Raw genomic sequence first — 19,358 nt, forward strand, 5'->3', positions numbered from 1 at the left:
GCCAATAACTTGGATTTGAATCCTAAATCTCTAGCTCTTCATCTTGGGTGCATCCTACCTCATTAGAGTGTCATGAAACATTTGAGTAGCAAGGAACCCAGAATGAAAGCATCCTACAGCATGTTTAGTGAAAAGCACAATAATTAAATTATGTTTCTGATTTCTCTTTTCCCAAATCCCATTTCCATTGATATGGCTAAGAATGACCTATGCTGGTAGGAAGGCATGATAAGACCAAATACAGGCATGGGCTTTGGCTGCCATATCTCCCTCCCACCATTTGGATGAATTTAAATCATGTGCATCCTATTATTAACCTCTGCAGTAGTTCTTTCTGGTGGTAATGTAGTACCAACAAAGCAATGTTTTCTTTTTGAGCTCCGATCTCCTAATGGAATGAACGTGATATTATTTATCAACTGTGAGGATGATGGAATAGATCACATAAATCATTTCAAATGCTATTTGCCACCTGCCTTGCCTATTCGGAAGTGCATACAGGCTTAATTAATCTAATTAGTCAACGCATGGATCAGGAACACATTTACAGTTTCTCTGTCATCATAAATAAAGTAGTTTTGTTTTCATAGGCTAAATAATTCATTTTTTAAAGATGAATACTAGGAAGAATTCGAATGAGCTGACCTCTATTACATTAAAACACAAAATAGCGAGGACAGCTTTTTTTTTCTTTTTGTTCCTCGTGCCCTCCATTAACCTTCTATTAAAATATTCCTTTGTGGGGGAGGCACAGGGAGTTGAGGTGACACTTTGCATAAATGTCATGCCCTCCTACCTTGGTAGGCATACCTGCCATTTCTAAGAGATAAATGAGTGTACCAATTTTAAACCCAGTGACTAAGGACCCATGCATTCTCAAATGTGTCTATGTGGACTGGAATAGATGAGAAAGTCAAAAGTTACATGGGCTAGCACATTGATGGACTAGCTGCTATTAGAAGGTAATTTTTATGAGAGCAAAACCGGTCATTGCTATCTGAGTCTTATTGCTAGAACAGCTAGAGGGGGTCCGGAGATAGCATATACAGTGACAATTCCTGGCTTCATTTTCATTTCCTTAAGTTTTTTGTTTGTTTGTTTGTTTATTTATTTCAGCTTCTTACAGTACAAAACTGTATTCCTCTTTCCATTACAGTCATCACTCCTATGTTTATCCAAGCCAATTTTATAACAAGAGATATCTTTGCTACTCCTTTATTTGTATTGGGCTGGTGTCAATCTTGTATCAAAAGGTCTAGAGCAGAGATCTCAAAACACTGCCAAGGCATTCCTGAATGTGGGCCAGAGCCAAATTAAAATGTAATTGGGAAACAATTCAACAATATAAATAAAAATACAATAAAACACAGATAATAGTAATTTGTGGTTGCCTGAGTCAACTGCCCTCAGCAGGCATGCTTATGTATGCTTTTTTTCTGCTTTGTTCAGATTCTTCATTATATGAAATCCGTAGTGGTTTTTTTTTTCTTGAGCTCTCTAATTCACACCTAGAAAGATATTCTGGAACCAGTATTAGCTAAGCGACATTCTTCACAAACTGATTACCTATTTCTTGTTTCTTTGTTTCTTTTCTTTTTTTTCTTTTTTCTTTTTCTTTTTTTTTTTTTCAGGACAGTGAAGGTTAGGTGACTTGCCCAGAGTCACACAGCTAGTAAGTGTCAAGTGTCTGAGGCCAGATTTGAACTCAGGTCCTCCTGAATCAAGGCCGGTGCTTTATCCACTGCTCCACCTAGCTGCCCCCAACTATTTCTAAAAGTCACCAGGAATTGTCATCTTTCCCCTCTCCCTCCCTCTGTAGATCAGTTATCTAAGTCTTCAATTCTTGGAGATATGTATCTTACTTCTTCTCTGCACTCACACAGCTACTATCTTAATTAAGTCCCTCATCACTTCTTGCCTAAGTTTTTGCCACAGCTTCCTAATTGGAATTCCTGCTTCAAGTCTCTCTCAACTCCAGTGCATCCTACACACTTAGGCAAAATAAATTTTCTTAAGATCTGACCACTTGGTTCACCAATTCAGTCAAGATTAATGGCTTCCTATTGTTTCTAGGATGCACTATTAACTCCTCTGCTTCTCATTTAAAGCCCTATACAACTTCGTCCCAGCTTTATTAGACTTTAAACACTCTCACACTCTGCAATCTGGACAAACTGGTTGTCTCTGTTCCTCCCACAATACACTCCATCTCTCATCTCTTTGTCCTTACATTGGCCACCCCACTTTCCTATAAATCACTTCCTCCTCACCTCAACCTCATAAAGTCACATTCTTCTTTTAATATGTAGCCCAAGTAACATTTTATTCATGAAGTCATATCTATCTGGCTAGATGTAAATATAGAGAGATCTGGAAGCTACACTGTACAGGAGATAAGAGCTTAGAGTATGTCAAAAAGCAAAGCAGATTAGTTTACAACCAAGCACAACTTTCCCTACAAAACTGAGTATAATCCCACAGGAGAAAAATGTAGCTTTAATTAAATAAGGACTTCCAAGAATTCCTGTTGAGAAAATCAGAGCTGAGTAGAATCTTTGAAATGCAAAATAGTAGTTAAAAACAAGAAGGAAGGAAGGGAGGAAAGGAGGGAGGAAGAGAGGAAGGGAGGAAGGAGCTAATGTCTGGTCAAGGGGAAGACAAGAGGAGCAGAATGGAAGGTTATATCGAGCATAGAATACTAAGATTAACACAATCCTCTCTCTCTTTTACACACACACACAACTTTCTTCTTTGTAAAGAGGGATGGTGACAAAGAGATATAGATATAAGAGAACTGTTGTTTGTCCTTCATTCTTGAAGAGGACCATGACATTGGGATCATGTCATGATCCTGGGCAAGTCACTTAACCTCAATTGTTAAACATCCAGGGCCATCCTGATATAAATATCAAATTGGAGACAGTCTCAGACGAAGGACACTAATATTGTAGCAGATCCAGGAAAAGCTTCTTGCAAAAGGTTGGATTTGAGCTGAAACTTGAGGGAAGCCAGAATTCTGAGACAAGAAAGGAAAGAATTCCACACTTGGGGGAAGGCCAGTGAACATGCACAAGAATGTGTGAGGGAGCATCATGTGATGAGAACATCAAAGAGGCCAGAATCCCCAGATCTTGGAGTATGTGGAGGAGAGGAAGGAAGGGACCAGCCTAAGCAGAATTTTGAGAACCATGGGGAAGATCTCTTTGTTGTCTTTTGTGTGATGCTCATTGTTAATTCTTTGGGGGCAGTAAAATTTCATCTCTTTCTGCCATATGGCAACACTGGAAAATTAAAGTTTAAAAGATGGGCCTTTACTTTCATGGGAAGCCTGGGGTCAGTAAAGGACCTTTGCAACTACTTAACAGCAATCCAGCCTGCTCTTTTTCTCTTCAACTCTGTGCACTCCTCATTATCCATCTGCTCTGGACAAGACAACAACAATACCCTATTTCACAGAGGCTCTAAGGACCAGAGGATCATTGCTTTAAAGCTGACAGAGACATTACAGGTCATTGAGGTCAACCCCCTTATTTTTCAGAGGATGGAGATGAGGGCCAGAGAGGTGGAGTAATTTTCCAACAGTCACACAGTTTGTCAGAGGTGGAATTTGAACCCAGGTTTTCCTGATTCCAAGTCACTCCATCCCTTTATCTACCATACTCCCAACATTAGAAGCTGAAGTCCAAACCGTGATGGAGCATCTGGCTTCAGATGCAGGGCTCTTTCCAGAACACCAGAATGGTTACAGATTTAGAGTTGGATGAGACCTCAGAGGTCATCTGGTTCAATGTCATCATTTTATCAATGAGAAGAACATGACCCAGAGAATCGAATTGACTGGCTCAGTCACAGAAGTGGTTAGCTATGCATATGCAACTTGCTACACTTGGTTGGTCATAGATTCAGAGCCAGAAGAGACCATCCCCTCCTTATTCTACTGATGACAAAACAGGTACAGAGAGGAAGAAGCAGTTACCCCAAAATCACAGGAGAAAGTAATTTCAGTTGAAGGGTTAGAACCCTGCTTTGCTCAATGCCTCTTCTCCTCACTACAATATTGTTGCCTCTTTTGCCAGGGTAGATTTTAATATTAATTTTTTTTGGAGGCAGTTGAGGTTAAGTGACTTGCCCCGAGTCACATAGCTAATATGTGTACGAGCTTGGATCTGAATTCAGGTCCTCCTTACTCCAGGGTCGGTGCTCTATGTGCTGCACCAGCTAGCTGCCCTGAGATTCGAATTTTTAAAAGAAACAAAGATTTAAGCCAAAAGAATGAGTTTCTAATAACACAGTTTTAAACACTAGCATCTTTCCCTAAGGTACGGTAGGTTTTTGCTAAGCCGAATGGGGGAGGTTAAGTTCTTTATCAAAGGTCATAAAGGTCGTAAGCATTAGTCGTAATACATGTTTATTTTGTGCAGACTAGCATCTAAATACTAAATGATCTGACCAAGCAAAGCTACCCCGGCATGGTCGCTGTATTGTTCTCTAATACCGCATGGCAGTAACTTCTAGGAGACAGAAAAAAAAGGAAGGAAGATACCAAAGAGGAGAAGAACAACAGGTATTGACAGGATAACAGAGCTTTACTCTGTTTAACCTGCAAAGTGCCCAAGTTCCTCCTAGCAGGCACGCAGAGTCTTCACCTAGGGCTTGGGTCTATCAGAATGAGTGGCTGCCTGCCAAGATGTTGTAATTTGTGTTTTAATTCAACCTTCTCTTTGTCCTCACTATTATGACCGCTGTGCAAACCCTTTTTGATTAACAGCCACTCCGAGAAGTTCACAAAGAGGAAATAGAAAAGGACAATAATGAGGGACAAAGAAGATTTTTTTCAGGATTCCTTAAGGATATTTATAAATAATTGAGAGTAAGAAAACAGGTTACATTGAAAATAAATGTCATATGCAAAATTGGAACACCAGAAAATGATTAAAATATGTCCAGAACCCTTGTAAGTAACCACAGGACCTCCTGTTGTCTCCGAAGATAGTCACAATAAACATCTCCTGTAGCTCCAGTGTGCCAATTAAACAGTTTGTCTCTGCCACAACCTTCATTTGGCAGACAGCTCTGTCTTAAATCTGCAGACTGAGATAGAAGAAAGTTGTTTCTTAACTGTGCCCCCCAGAGTTTACTCTTTGCTTAACATGCAATGTAAATATGTCATTTTGATGACTAGAAATTGAGTGGAAGATGCCAATTGAAATAAAAATATCCAACTCCCAGATTAATTAATGCTTGTAACAGTGCAATTTATGACCAATGTTTTGCATGTCTGAAGAACCTACAAGGTCCTCAAGGAAATGCAGAGGTAGAAATTTTGATGCCTCCAGGTAAGTAGCTTCTTAACCAAAGGTTGAACTATAAATTCTACCTTGTGCAATTGGTTGATTTGAACCCAAATCTTCTGACTCCAAAGCTACACTATGAAATTAGACAAAGCTTAGAAGGATACAGCTCCCCTCAAACTCTCTCCTAATAGAACTTCCTCTTTGGACTAGCCTATCCTGTGTGCCTTTTGTCCACGTCTTCCCATAAATTTACAACCTGGGAGAAGAGGTCTACTCAATATGTTGGTGACCTTTCCTTCCATTCCTTGACATTGATTGTACAATGGAGACTGGGAGTGAGGGTTCCATGCAAGAAGCATGTGTGCTTGGTGCACTTGCATCTGGAAGTGCCTAATGATGTGGAATGGAAGGTTCTGTCTCTCCATTTCAGATGCTGAAAAGGAATTCTGTAACTTTTTCCTGTCTGCTTACCACTTGGTGAAGAAAAGGATATTGGTTGGTGGCTAAGTTAGAACTGGTGGTATATACAAAGGGGTCCAATGATGGAGAATCTGCGGTCTAAATAGAAATGGAATCTATGTGTTATACATTATCTATTCTCCATCTTGCTACATGACTGGATTACCTAGCAACATTTTCCATGCATTTTTCTGCATAATTTTTTTAGGTAAAGTGTTGCAGTCTACTCATATTCACCTAGCTCTTCTTCAATGATCTTTACATGACTCACAAATTTAGTTCTTTTTAAATACTGATGTCCTGTGACTCACAACCATACCACAGCAGCAGTATTAATTAAAAGTTGGACTTTTGTTTCAAATAGAAGTTTGAAGTCATTAAAAATATTGACAATTTTGCATTGTTTCCCTAAGTCAATCAAAACTGCTCTTCTCTTCTTATTTAATTCTGGATCCAGGTTGTTATTTTCAGTATCTTTCAAATATATATGAATATATATGATATAGATATATAGATATAGAAATGATAGAGATAGATGATATAAATGTAAATGATGTAGATAGAGAAGTAGATGTAGATAGAGATCTGCAGATATGTAGATGTGTAGATGTATAGATATGTAGATATATACACAAGATATATACCATATATATATATAAGATATATATCCAACCGCATATAATATTCTGAAAAATACATATTCTTCCACTTAGTTTATCCTGAGTAGAGAGCTGGGTCAAACTGTCTTGGGTGATTATAGATGTCTTCTAGAAGATTCTCTCTCTCTTTTTAGCTCTTGATACAATCAGCACAGTGTCATTCACAAATAAAACTATGTGGAGGAACTCGTTATTTATAGGGATAACCACTTCCCTTAAAATTCTGCACATCCCAGGGGAGCATAGCATTTTTAAAGAGCATTTGTCTCCCAGACTTGTTCTTCTACTCTTGTTAATGATCAGAGTTCAGTGATAAAGATATTATTATCCACATTTTACAGATGAGGGAACTGAGGCAAACAGCGGTTAAGTGACTTGACAATTTTCACATAACTAGTTAGAATTAAAGTTGGAATTTGAATCCAGATCTCCCTGACTTCAAGCCCAGCTTTTTATTCACTTGTGCCTTTGCTATTTATATTGTACTTCAATATAAGCTATCTTATTTGATACTCAAAACAACTCTAACATCGACAGATGGAGTATTAGTTTACTTATTTTACAAGCCCAATCAACCGATGCTTAGTCTCTCCCCTCTCCCAACCCAGCTATGGTAATCACAGAAAGAACCAGGTCATCTAACAGAGATAGCAAGATGTTCAACTGCATTAAACGAAGCACAAAAATGTGTCTATGCCTCATTGCCCTTTTAAAAAGTGTGAAGAAGTTTTCCCTGATGAAAATAGTGAGTAGCTTACAATGATTAGCTAAAGACTGGCTGTGAAGTTTGATACATTGCAACACAGAAGAGAACCAAATGTGAATCAAGAACCTGGATCTTGAAAAGAGATCCCTCATTGCCTTCTTCCTTATGCTTCAAATAGAAGGGGTAGGATTTCTTTCTCCCCATACCATCAACCATAGAGTTTTGTAGATGAGCTACTCTCCTTTAGGAAACATTGAACCCAACGATAACCAGACTTGAGGAGTCAAAGAAAGAGTTAATGGGAAATGTCTCTAAGTAGTGGAGAACCTAGCAATATAGAAGAGACCCAATTATAGACTTAAGAGAGAATTAGCTATGGAAGTTGATAGTTGACCTGCAGAGAGAAACAGGTCCAGGTAGCCCAGCTGAGTAACCGGCCCAGAAGAGATGCAATTCCTAGGAAAGGGGATTATAAAGATATCCTGAGAAAAGAAAGGACATCTAGTGCCTGAATTTCATAGGAGTGAGTTGTCTGGGCCACACATATTGCCTATTTATCTGCCTAACTACTAGTGTACTCTGAATTTGTGCCTACTTTTCACAGACATAAACTGAAAATGTGATAGAATATACCCCAGGTTAATGGGGGAGAGGATATTTGTAGGAACTGTACTTATTATGTCATCTTAGTAAATGCTTTTATTTTAAGCTAAATATGTCTGCTGGCTAACTACTAAAGGTAAGTATACCACATAGGCACCTAAGTAGTAACCACTCTCTGGATGATCCAACCTGAAAGATAGGACAGCCTCAAAAGGGTTACTGAATAGAGTTAATCGAAGTATTTGAATTATGATTTTTCTCCCATTGATGTAATTAACCATTAGAGATACAAATGCACATTTTTCATGTCAAGCAAACAAAGGCAAGAACCAGGATAGAAGTATAAAAAATCAAACAAAGATAATGAGTTGTTAGTACATGAGAACACAAAAAGGATCAGAGGAGAATAACATTTTTTAAACCATCAGCATTCTTGAAGCGTCAGGAAGTTTTCTACCCTTTTCTTCCCTTTCCCTTTATTCCTTCTCATCTACCTCTACTCAAAAAGGATTGGTTCCTATTGAAGGCTTAGCAGAATCTCATTCTCCCTTATTTCGTTTGTATTTCTCACTCCTAAAAACAGATACTTATCAGGGGCATTGTAATCACTGATGCCAATATAAAACAAATTGACTCTTGCTCATGTTTCTTAAATTCTCTATAGAGGATCTCTGGAGTCCTCCCTTTGGCTCTCAATATATGCAGTGGACACAAGGGCAACACTCAAGCTTTTTGTTATTCCTTGTTCTTGTTATGTGACTGGACCACCTCATTTTGTGGTCAAACGTCCTCATTGTCCTCTGCTATTCCTGCTTCCTTCAGATCTCAGCTCAAGTAACAATGATACCTGTCTCTACCTTTCCAGTTGCTGGTCTCCTTCCCCCATGCCACCCAAACCGAAATTCCTTTTTGACTCCATTCCCCCACCTCTATTTTTTACCTTTTGCTTCTATTCTTACTATGGATATATTAATCAAATTAGTGCCACGTTAACTACTGAAAAAGGTGAGAAAATCTATCCAATCTGACTTTCCATACCTAAATCATTTCACCAAAGCCTTAGTGCAATTAATCTCCCCCCCATATAATATATCCCCCATTAGAATATAAACTCTTTGGGGGCAGCTGGGTGGCTTAGTGGATAAAGCACGAGCCATGGATTCAGGAGGACCTCAATTCAAATCTGGCCTCAGACACTTGACACTAGCTGTGTGACCCTGGGGCAAGTCACTTAACCTTTATTGCCCCCCCCCACACACACAAATATATATATACACACACATACATACACACACATATATATATAAACTCTTTGATGGCAGAGACTATCTGACTTTTCCATGTATATAATATCATATATATATATATGTATATATATGATATATATATAATCAAGGCTGATCACAGAGTCTGAAAAATAGTAAGCATTTAATCATTTTTTTCTTTCATTTATTTTAAACTTGTTGGTTTTCAGTTGTGTCTGACGTTTCCTGACTCCATTTGGGATTTTCTTGGCAAAGGTACTGGAATAGTTTGTCATTTCCTTCTTAGGCTCATTTTACAGATAAGCAAATTGAGACAATCAGGGTTAAGTGACTTCCCCAAGGTCACAGAGCTAATAAGTGTCTGGGGCTGGATTTGAACTCAGGTCTTCCTGACTCCAGGCAGGGCTCTCTATCCACTGCCCAGTGCAACTTGTTATTTCTCTCCAATAGACTATAAGCTTCCTAAGGACAGCAAATAACAGGATATGTCTAGTACATAGGACAGAGACTGATAAATTTTTTAAATCAGATGTATGACTTCATTAATATAGGGATTTCTAGATTTGGGACTTCTTTTGTTAGTGTAGACACGCACCTTCATTTGAATTTGCAGTAATAAAGGATTGCTTGGAGCATTTTGAGGTTAAACTTCTATAGTCAGTGTGAATCAGAGGCAAGATCTGAACTCAGGAGTTCCTGACTCTTATATGGTTAGCTTTCAATTTATTATACCATGCTGGCTCTCAGAAACAAAAGCTTATATTCTAATGGGGGAAAGAACATGTACACAGATAGATAGACTCAGCTAGATGCCACAATGCTAGACCTGGAGTCAGGAAGACCTGAGCTCAAATTCAGCTGCAAACACTTACAAGGAAGGTGGCTAGCCAAATCACTTTCTTCATCTACCTTCCAGTGTTGTTGTGAGGATAAAATGAGATAATATTTGGAAAGCAGTATACTAATGCTAGCTATTAACATCTATCATCATTATTGTTAAATGAAAGAAAAATTATTACATGTTTATTAAGTTCTAGGCTATATGCTGGGTCCTTTTGATATAAATATAAAAGTGAGACAGTGGTGCAGTGGATAGAGTGACGGGCCTGAAGTCAGGAAGATCTGAGTTCAAATCCAGCCTTGGACACTTATTAGCTGTATGACCCTTGGCAAGTCAATTAACCCTGTTTGCCTGAATTCCTTATCTGTAAAATGAGCTGGGGAAGGAAATGGCAAACTACCCTAGCGTCTTTGCCAAGAAAACCCCAAATGGGGTCACAAAGAGTCAGACATGACTGAAAAAACTGAGGAACAAAAAGCTTCAGTTAACACCTACCTCCCATGGTTGTTGTGAGGATCAAATGATATGATCATTGTAAATCACTTAGCATAGTGACTAGCACATGGTAAATGCTAGAAATCTGTTAGCTATTATTATTATTATTATTATTGTTATTATTATTATCCCTGACACTTAGTAGGTACATGATAAATAAATATTTATTAAATAAACCAATGTTTTATTTGTTTGTTTGTCCTTTTCTTGGTGGGGAAATGGGATAAGATTATAATTAACTTTAAAGAAAAAGTACCCCTCATTTCAGCCTTTGTACATGTAAGGTTATTTTCAAGTTGAAACATACTTACTTTGGTACTCAAGTCTGGAATGAGTTGTGGGGGTCTGCATTTTAAAATAGCCAAGGCCATCCTAGATGGAAGCAATAAAATATGACAACTTGCATGATTCTTCCACCTGAATGAACAAAATGGAACCTGTCTGAGGGGCATTAATATTGAGCCAGCCACACCACATAATACACAGCACACTGCGGCATTAATTAAAAACAAGTCAACAATAATAACAACAGCAGCAAAGGGAAGACCCAATGTGAAGTAAGGGGCTAAATTCAAATCTGCATGATCTACATTCAAATCTGCATAAAATATTTTTAATGTCTGGAAAGTCTTCTCATTCCACTTATACCCAATTATCCCTCTGCCCTGCTTCAAATCAAATATATCATGGGATCTGCTTGTTTTTTGTTGACAAAGCCCCATGACAACAAATGCTAAGCCAGTGAGGAATGCCATTTTAGGATCAAATCCCAGACCATGCCTTTTCTAGTATAATTCTTCTTGTAATTGACTCCAATCTAGCTTGCTTGCTTTAAAAGTGATATGGCTGAGAACCTTCTTTTGCTGTGACTTTGTGGTCTTAGAAAATCAGTCAACAGGCATTTAATAAGTGCTTCCTGTGTTCCAGGCACTGTCCCAGAGGTTGGGGATTACAATACAACCCTTCCTCAGCAGCCCCCCTAATACCTCTATGGCCCTTTCATATATATATGTGTGTGTGTGTGTGTGTGTGTGTGTATATGTATGTGTGTATACACATACATGTATATATACACATACACATATAGATGGATGAATGGATATATATGTGTATGGCTATACTATATATGTATATATGCATATGCAAGTACATACACATTTTGTAATGCAATATATCTATGATATATCAATATAATCTATCTAAGATTTTTAGTCCTTCTAATTCCCAATTTGTCCATCTGTAAAATGGGGATGAGAATGCTAACAATTTGACCCTTTCATGGAGTCAAATATCAATTTAATGAGATAATGTACCAAAGCACTCTATAAACCAGTGATCTTCACAAATCTGATGTCATTATAGTCTTATATTTTAAAGTAAATTAAATTCACTAATGTCCCAATTACTATTTCCTAAATTGATTGTCCAGTGCATTCTAGGTCACTCTGCCCTATTTCTTTTGAGATGAATATCACAGAAAGCTTCAACAGGATGGAAGGCTGCTAATGGATTTTTATCACTTTGCTCAGTCCTGAACTATACAACCATTAGTTCTAGGGCATTGTAGGTGTGACTGTACATACAAGCAAACCCAACACTCTATAGATCATAAAATCTCTCTTTCTATCTAGCTATCTATCCATCTATCTCTATCATCTATCTATCCACCTATCCATCTCTGATGACATCTCTGATGTCATGTATATATATATATAATCAATTGATATAAAAGGTACATAACAATTTTAAGCAATACTTTGTAAACATGAACAGACTATCTTCCACTAAGGGCCTCTGTGATGCACTCAATATAATAGGATTATTATTTTCAAGGGTTCCTTCACTTCCTCCATAGGTTGAGTTAGTTCTCAGCAAAGAAGCTGTCTCCACAACTTAATTGGTCCAGTGGGCTAAGAATCAAACCCAATCTTCCTTGATACTGCTTCCTGGTGGCCTCTGAATATATATGGTCTTGGTTTCCTGGTAACCTAAGGTCATTAAAAGGCTCACTCTTTTAGAGTCTGGACTCTTTAGACTTGGGAGATTTCCCAAGGCCATTGAGTCACCATGCTCTGCCCTGTTGACCATACTGAGATAAGGAGGAGCTATGCCTACTCAAGCTTAGTACTGAGATAGTGTCAAATACCCTTTCTATGCTCCAGTATACACACACACACACACACACACACACACACACACACTGACACAAGGGAGAGTATGATAAGCATAAAAGAAAGCCAAGTAAAATATTATAAGAACTGGAGGAGGGAGAGATCTTGGGTTAAAAAGGTCAGGGAAAGCTTCAGGGAGATCACATCTGAGTTCAACCTTGAAAGATGGGAAGGACTTTAAAGGAAGGAAATGTGGGGAAAATCTGCCACTCCAGGCATGGGGCTAGCATGAGAATATGTAAGAGAGATGGAAGAAAGCAGGACAAGAAATAAGGCTGAATAGGCTGGGTGGTGCCAAATTGGGGGCTGAATACCATGATCAAGAGTTTTTTGACCTTTAAGTCCTTTTTCTGTAGAACAATACCCTAGAAAGATTATTCAGATAGTTGTGTAATAGTTGGAGAATGGATAAACAGAAGACACTGAGAAATACTTAGAAAGCTATTACAATAGTCTAGTTAAGAAGAGATGAAACTTTGAATTAAGGTTGTTGCAGTGTGTGTGTGTGTGTGTGTGTGTGTGTGTGTGTGTGCAGGTGCCTGTGTGTTGTGCATATTGGGACAGATTTGTGCTAGAGATATTGCAGAAATTGACTTGATAACTGGAAGTTTGGAATGAAGAAGAGGGAAGAGTCAGCAATAATTCTATCATTATAAGTCTAGGTATCTAGAAGGATGGTAGAGCTATCAACTGAAAAAGAGAAATTTAAAAGAAGGCATAGGTTTACAAGCAAGGCGAGTTGAGATTTTAAGAAGTTAAGTTTGAGGTCCTGCCAGGAAATGTAAGTGGGAACAATTTAAGTTAGAAATAAGGTACTGGGACTCTGAAGAGATATTGGGAGTGAATATAGACATTTGGGAATCTGCTGAAAAGAAGTGATAAAACTGAGGTCATGGGAGCAAATGTGATCTCAAATGGATGAGAGTAGAGAAAAATTAAAAAAAAAGAGGAACAAGGACAGGACCTTGAGGAATATTCATATTTAAGGGATGGGAGGAAGGTTAGGAGCCAAGCAAAAGAAACACAGAATGAACAGTTAGAAAGGCAAAAAGAGACCCAGGAAAAAGACTCAGAGTCACTAAAGTCAAAGAAGGAGAATAAATCAAGAAAGGAGTGGTCAATTCCATAAAAAGCTTCAAAGAGGTCAAGGAAGATGAGGACAGAAAAAAGACCTTTGGATTTAGTGAGGACAAATTTATTAGTGACTTTGAAGAAAAGTTCCAGTAGATTAATGAAGATGGAATCCAAATTACAAGAGTTCATTTAATGAGTGGCTGGCGAGAAAATGAAAGCAATCAAACATAGATTACTTTTTCTTGAGGTTTAGTAATGAAAGGGAAGAAAGGAGTAGGATCACAGATTTAAAGCTAGGAGGGTTCTTAGAAGTCATCAAGTCTAACCCACTAATTTTTCCAGATAAGGAAACTGAAGGACAGAAAAGATAAGTGATGGCTTACTCAAGGTTATATAACAGTAAGTCACTGAGGCAGAATTTGAGATCCAGCTTTTTAAACTCCTAGTCCAGCATTCTGTCTGATATTCTAATGCTACCTAGAAGCCAGTTACAGTAGATTAATATCGGGGCAGCTAGGTGACACAGTGGATAGAGCACAGGCGCTGAAGTCAGGAAGACCTGAGTTTAAATCCAGCCTTAGACACTTAACACTTACTAGCTGTGTGACCCTAGGCAAGTCACTTAACTCCAATTGCCTCACCAAAAAAAAAAAAAAAAGTAGATTAATATCTTGAAGCCAGAGATTAATGGGAAATTTTTTTGTTTGTTTTCCATTTATTGGAGTATCTTTATAGGTTGGGATAAAGTACGTAAGGAAAAAGAGATTGAAGTTGAAATTGAAGGACAATTAGTAGGTGCTTAATAAATGCTTGTTGATTGAGTGAGAGGAGGGATCAGAGATAATAGATTTAAAATTGGAAGGTGACTTGTAAGACTAAGTCAATCCCTCATTTTTCAGATGCCAACATTGAGGGAGGCGTCACAGAAAGTTTAATCAACTTGTCCAAGTTCACACAGGTAGCAGGTTGGAGACTTAGAATTTGAACACAGCTCTTCCAACTCCAAATCCAGAACTCTTTCAATTGTACTCTGGAATAGAGAGATAAAGGTGGAACAGTTAGACTTGGCAAAAAGGAGAGTCACCAGTTTCTTTGAGAAGAGACGGAAAGAGGAAAATACGTATAAAGAAACTGAAAAGTTCAGAGGAGTAGAAGAAAGCAATTAAGTTCTGATCATGTCTCAACTTCTCAATCAAGTAGTAGGAGGGAATATAAGTGAAATTGGGGTCTTCAAGAGAGAAGAGAAGGTTTTAACACCTTTTGTGTAGAATATAATTAATAGGACAGGAAAAAAAGGATTCTCATGGAGGAGTAAATAATCCTTTAAAGTGAGCATGCCATCAATATCAATGCCTTTATCCAAGTCACTGATGAATATGCTGAATAGTATTGATTTCTGGGGCATTTCTCTGGACACCTCCTTCCAAGTTAACAATGACCATTAATGACTATTCTTTGAGTCCAGCTATTTAACCATCTAATAATATATTAGCAATTCTTCCCAAGGTTCTAGCCCCCCCCCAAGATATTTGTTTAAGCACCATTTGTATAATTTACCACATAGATCTATGTTTGGGGCAATGCCTTATAAATATGAGTTATTACAAGATAAATGCTCCCTAGTTAAGGTGTGGGATCGTTCTGCTCATTTTTTTCTAAAGTATTTTGTAGACATAACTGTCAGAAGGACCAATGTAGGTATGGTAACTCTGTTTTCCAATAAAAAATTAGGGCACATAGTCTGACAAGTGAAATAAATCCTTTTGAGTCCTTTTAGTGTTTTTTTTCATAATAACAAGTTGTTCATTTTTAAGGATCAAACTCTTTATCTGAGAAAAAAACCCGCACCTCTAACATATTTTCTAATGGTTGAGTCTCAGAGTAAACTTAGTTCAGCAGTTGTACATCTTTCATTCATTTATTCAAAAAATATTTTGGGGGGCAGCTAGGTGGCGCAGTGGATAGAGCACCGGCCCTGGAGTCAGGAGTACCTGAGTTCAAATCCGGCCTCAGACACTTAATACTTACTAGCTGTGTGACCCTGGGCAAGTCACTCAACTCCAATTGCCAAATATATATATATTTGAGCATCTGCTATTTGTAAAGCAATTCCTTTTGTAGGAAAAGTTTTAGGGCTGGCATTAGATAGAAGAAAAAAAGAAAAGATACTGCTAATTCTTAAATGAGATTTAGTTTTAAATGTCAAAGAATTTGTTCCTAATGGAATTTTTATCTATTCCTGATTATTTTTACACTCACTAAGAGGAGATTTTAAAATGTTTCTTTTATAAAACTCAGTGATTTCAATTTCTTACAGTGTTGCACTTTTGCAACACTCAGCATAGACAAAAAATCATCTCAAAGAATGATTTGATATAACTCGATTCTGGGGAGTACTAGAAAACAGTTTCCTCAGTTTAAAAAAAAAATGTTTAAATTGTTTCTTCAAGCCTCCAGTATACTAAGACAACACTTAGACAGCTTTCAGGAAAAACAAATGCCTCCTCCAGTCAGCTTTGAAATGCCAGTGACAGCTATGCATAGCTACCAACCTGGAATTCACACCTATTCAATACTGTACCCAGATGATGATAAGCATTCTAACTAATGATCAAAAAGTGTGAAAACAAATTGAAGCAAAGTGAGAAAACAAGTTGCCCTATACCCTTTGCCAAAATTACATCTCATAGGAACCTCAGAAAAAGATAGAAAATTACTTTAAAATATACTTTTTCTTTCTCAAATGGAGCTGTGACTGTAGTTGAAGAAAAGCAATTGTTTATGCATATCATATCCCTAAGAGGCAAAGATCTAAGTATTTCTAAATGCTATCTTTTGCAAAAAATTAACCCTTTAGATGTATAAACGTCATCAGATTTTACATTAAAACATAATTCTTTTTTTTTTAAACATGGTTAGATGCCACAGAGTAGTTGGCAATGCCTTAACCGTATATGTGTTGTAAAGGCCACTAGGACCTCTTCCATCCTTATCAAGGGGAGTGTTAAGGGCTAAAATTCTAGCTAAACTGTCTAAAATATCCAATGAGTGGTCGCCAATCAATTACAAGCTTTAGCAAGAGTTAGACTTTTAAGCATTTATTAAGGAGAATAAGAATTTGGTAAAGAGAGAGAGAAAGGCCTAGATTCCTATCTATTAAAGGGAGAGCACATTTCTAGCTCCCTTCTCCGCCAGAGTCCAGAGGAAAGAGAGCGAGACTGAGCGCCAGTCTCTTCCTTCCTCCTCCCCCTAGTCCGCGTCACTTCCTGACTCCTGGTCTTGCCCTCAAAGACGTTCCCTTCATGGGCAGAACTCCTCTACAGTAAGTATCCAGCAGGTGGCGTTATTCCAATCGTTACAGTCCCCCCTGTTGTTCCTCAAGAAACAAAATGTTTCCTTGATGGAACAGTAAAAACAATATGATAACTATTGCTAACTAATAATATGTGAACAACAATATAGAAAAGGAAGAGAGGAAAGTTTTGTCCAGAGGGGCGATTTTTTTTGTCCTCATGAACCGACGCTTTGACATTAGTCTTGCAAAGGGAGGGCCTCTGCAGAGAATACATGTTACAGATGGTGCATATTATAACAGAAAGAGAAAAAAACCAACAAAAAGAACAAATCAAAACTGTTCATTTAAAGTCTCTGAAAGTCTTTTCTCAGATGTCCTCTAGGTGTAGTCGTGGAATGGAAGTCTTTTCAGGGGTTGATGTGTGGATGCTGGTAATCAGCCAGGAAATTTCCTACAAAATTGAGCTTAACACAACTTTAAAATAGCTTTGTCAATAATAAAATCAAACAATGAAAGTTCTCAAAAACATGTCTAAGGGAATACAGAATCTTAGTTGTTACACATGAAACATATAATAAAACAAAAATTGAAACATTCTTTAAAATTATAATATTACTATAGTCCCCCCCCTTATGGAGGGTAATTGAGAAGACAATTGCTGCAATATTAATTATTAAAAATAATTTTTATCTGTTTCATCACTTTTTGCATCATCTGCCTAATTATCCTCATGCCATTATGAGAAATTTTAAAATCTAATATAATTAGTAACAGATGTCAAGGCCAAATTCAACACTGTTATTTATCATGACACCTGAGATAATTATGGGGGTTACCATAAAAGAACAGAGAAATGATGGGATATGAGCATTCCCACACTTGAGCAATATGTACTGCCCATACAGTATGCCAGGCTTAAAATAGGTGGATGGAATATATGTCCATGCCACCGAACATATTGGAAGAAACTGAGTCAGACTTAATCAGATGCATGGGATTGAGATGTCCATGGCATCAGGCATATAGGAGGGAGCATAGAAGCCAGGTGTAGAAGTGAGATGGGTGGGATGAATACTTCCAGCCATCTGTACAATATTGTGGGGGAAAAAGAGAATAAAATATTAAACCAAGAGAATCCAACCTCAACATTTGTCAAAAGCCGTTCCCTCGGCCATACCTTGACTTCATGCATGTCTCCCCTCATGTGACAGTTCAGTGTCTGCTCTTGCATGTATTCCTCTTGTGATTGGATGGCATCTTGGCCAACTGGCATCTGATAACTCAGAATAAAGGCAATTAATGTCTTAAATGATAAGTTCCCATAATCCAAGTCTCATATGGATTTAAAATTGAGGATAATAAATGATTGCAAAAAATGTGAATACATCTTGACTCAAAATATAATATATAATTATGCAACAATTTCAAATAATACCTTTTTTTTTACTTAGCATACAATTACTTTTGTGAAAAATCAGAACATATTTGAATACAAGTTAAAGCACAACACAATCTCAAAGACAACTTTTACAAATGTTCCTCTCTTTTTTTTTTTTTTTTTGGAATATGCTTATCAAAAATAATACTTCTAGAATCAATTTACACTTGCCATGGCAAACAATTTGCCAGGGAAATGCTTTAAAGAGTTTGATCAAATAATCAGTTGAGAAAAAATAACAAAAACAAACAACTCAGAATATGGGAGCACAATACTCCTAGAATTAACATTGTATAATAAAATCAAAACCATCTTGCAATGTTTCAAAATTAGATAGACAAATGAATAGAAGAAAATACACATGGAACAATAAAATACAGTGAAATTCAAACTAAGGAAATCTAAATGAATATGAACTTAATATCAATAAGAGTATTATAAAATATAAACTTGATCACATGACTATAAAAAGCTTTTACAAATATTCTCCTTGTTTTAGAAACTAAGTATAAGTCACAATCTCAAAAGCATGAAAATCTCTATGAAAATAAACCCATACCATTAATTTCAAAATGTATATATAATAGCATAGAAATCCTATGTAACCTCTGAACTGATACTATTACTCTGAGTGAATTCAGAACACTTTTGATTCTGATATCTAAAATCCCCAACACTCATATCAATACCTTGCTGCTTACTTCTACATTTCTCGAAAATATATACCCTTCCATGGCAAAAGAAGCAGAGTCTTGAATTATGTTGATGGTTGTCATTCTTATTCAGCTTAAGTTTTTCTTCTTTAACCCCTTTATATTGTCTGTCAGTCTTTTCACCATACAAATGCTTTATAAGATTACTAATTAAAGACAAAAGCAGGTTAGCAAAATTATGAACAAAACAAGCATATCTGGAATTTAAAGAGTTTTCTAAGATTGTCTCAAAAGCACAGCCAGGCCGGGGAAGGGCTGAGCCTGAAGCTGCAAATGCAGGTAGAAAAAGTTGAGCATGCGCATCAGATCTCTGGACTTCCCAGGCAGGGGAAGCAATGGGCTTGG

The 19,358-nt window shown here is 37.3% G+C and overlaps 1 pseudogene; it reads right to left on the minus strand.

Annotated features, from left to right (window-relative positions):
- Nucleotides 1-16,472: 16,472 nt before the first annotated feature.
- Nucleotides 16,473-16,575, minus strand: LOC122752432 (annotated as a pseudogene).
- Nucleotides 16,576-19,358: the final 2,783 nt, after the last annotated feature.

This window comes from Dromiciops gliroides, chromosome 3 (genome assembly GCF_019393635.1).
Source record: "Dromiciops gliroides isolate mDroGli1 chromosome 3, mDroGli1.pri, whole genome shotgun sequence".
Lineage (NCBI taxonomy): Eukaryota > Metazoa > Chordata > Mammalia > Microbiotheria > Microbiotheriidae > Dromiciops > Dromiciops gliroides.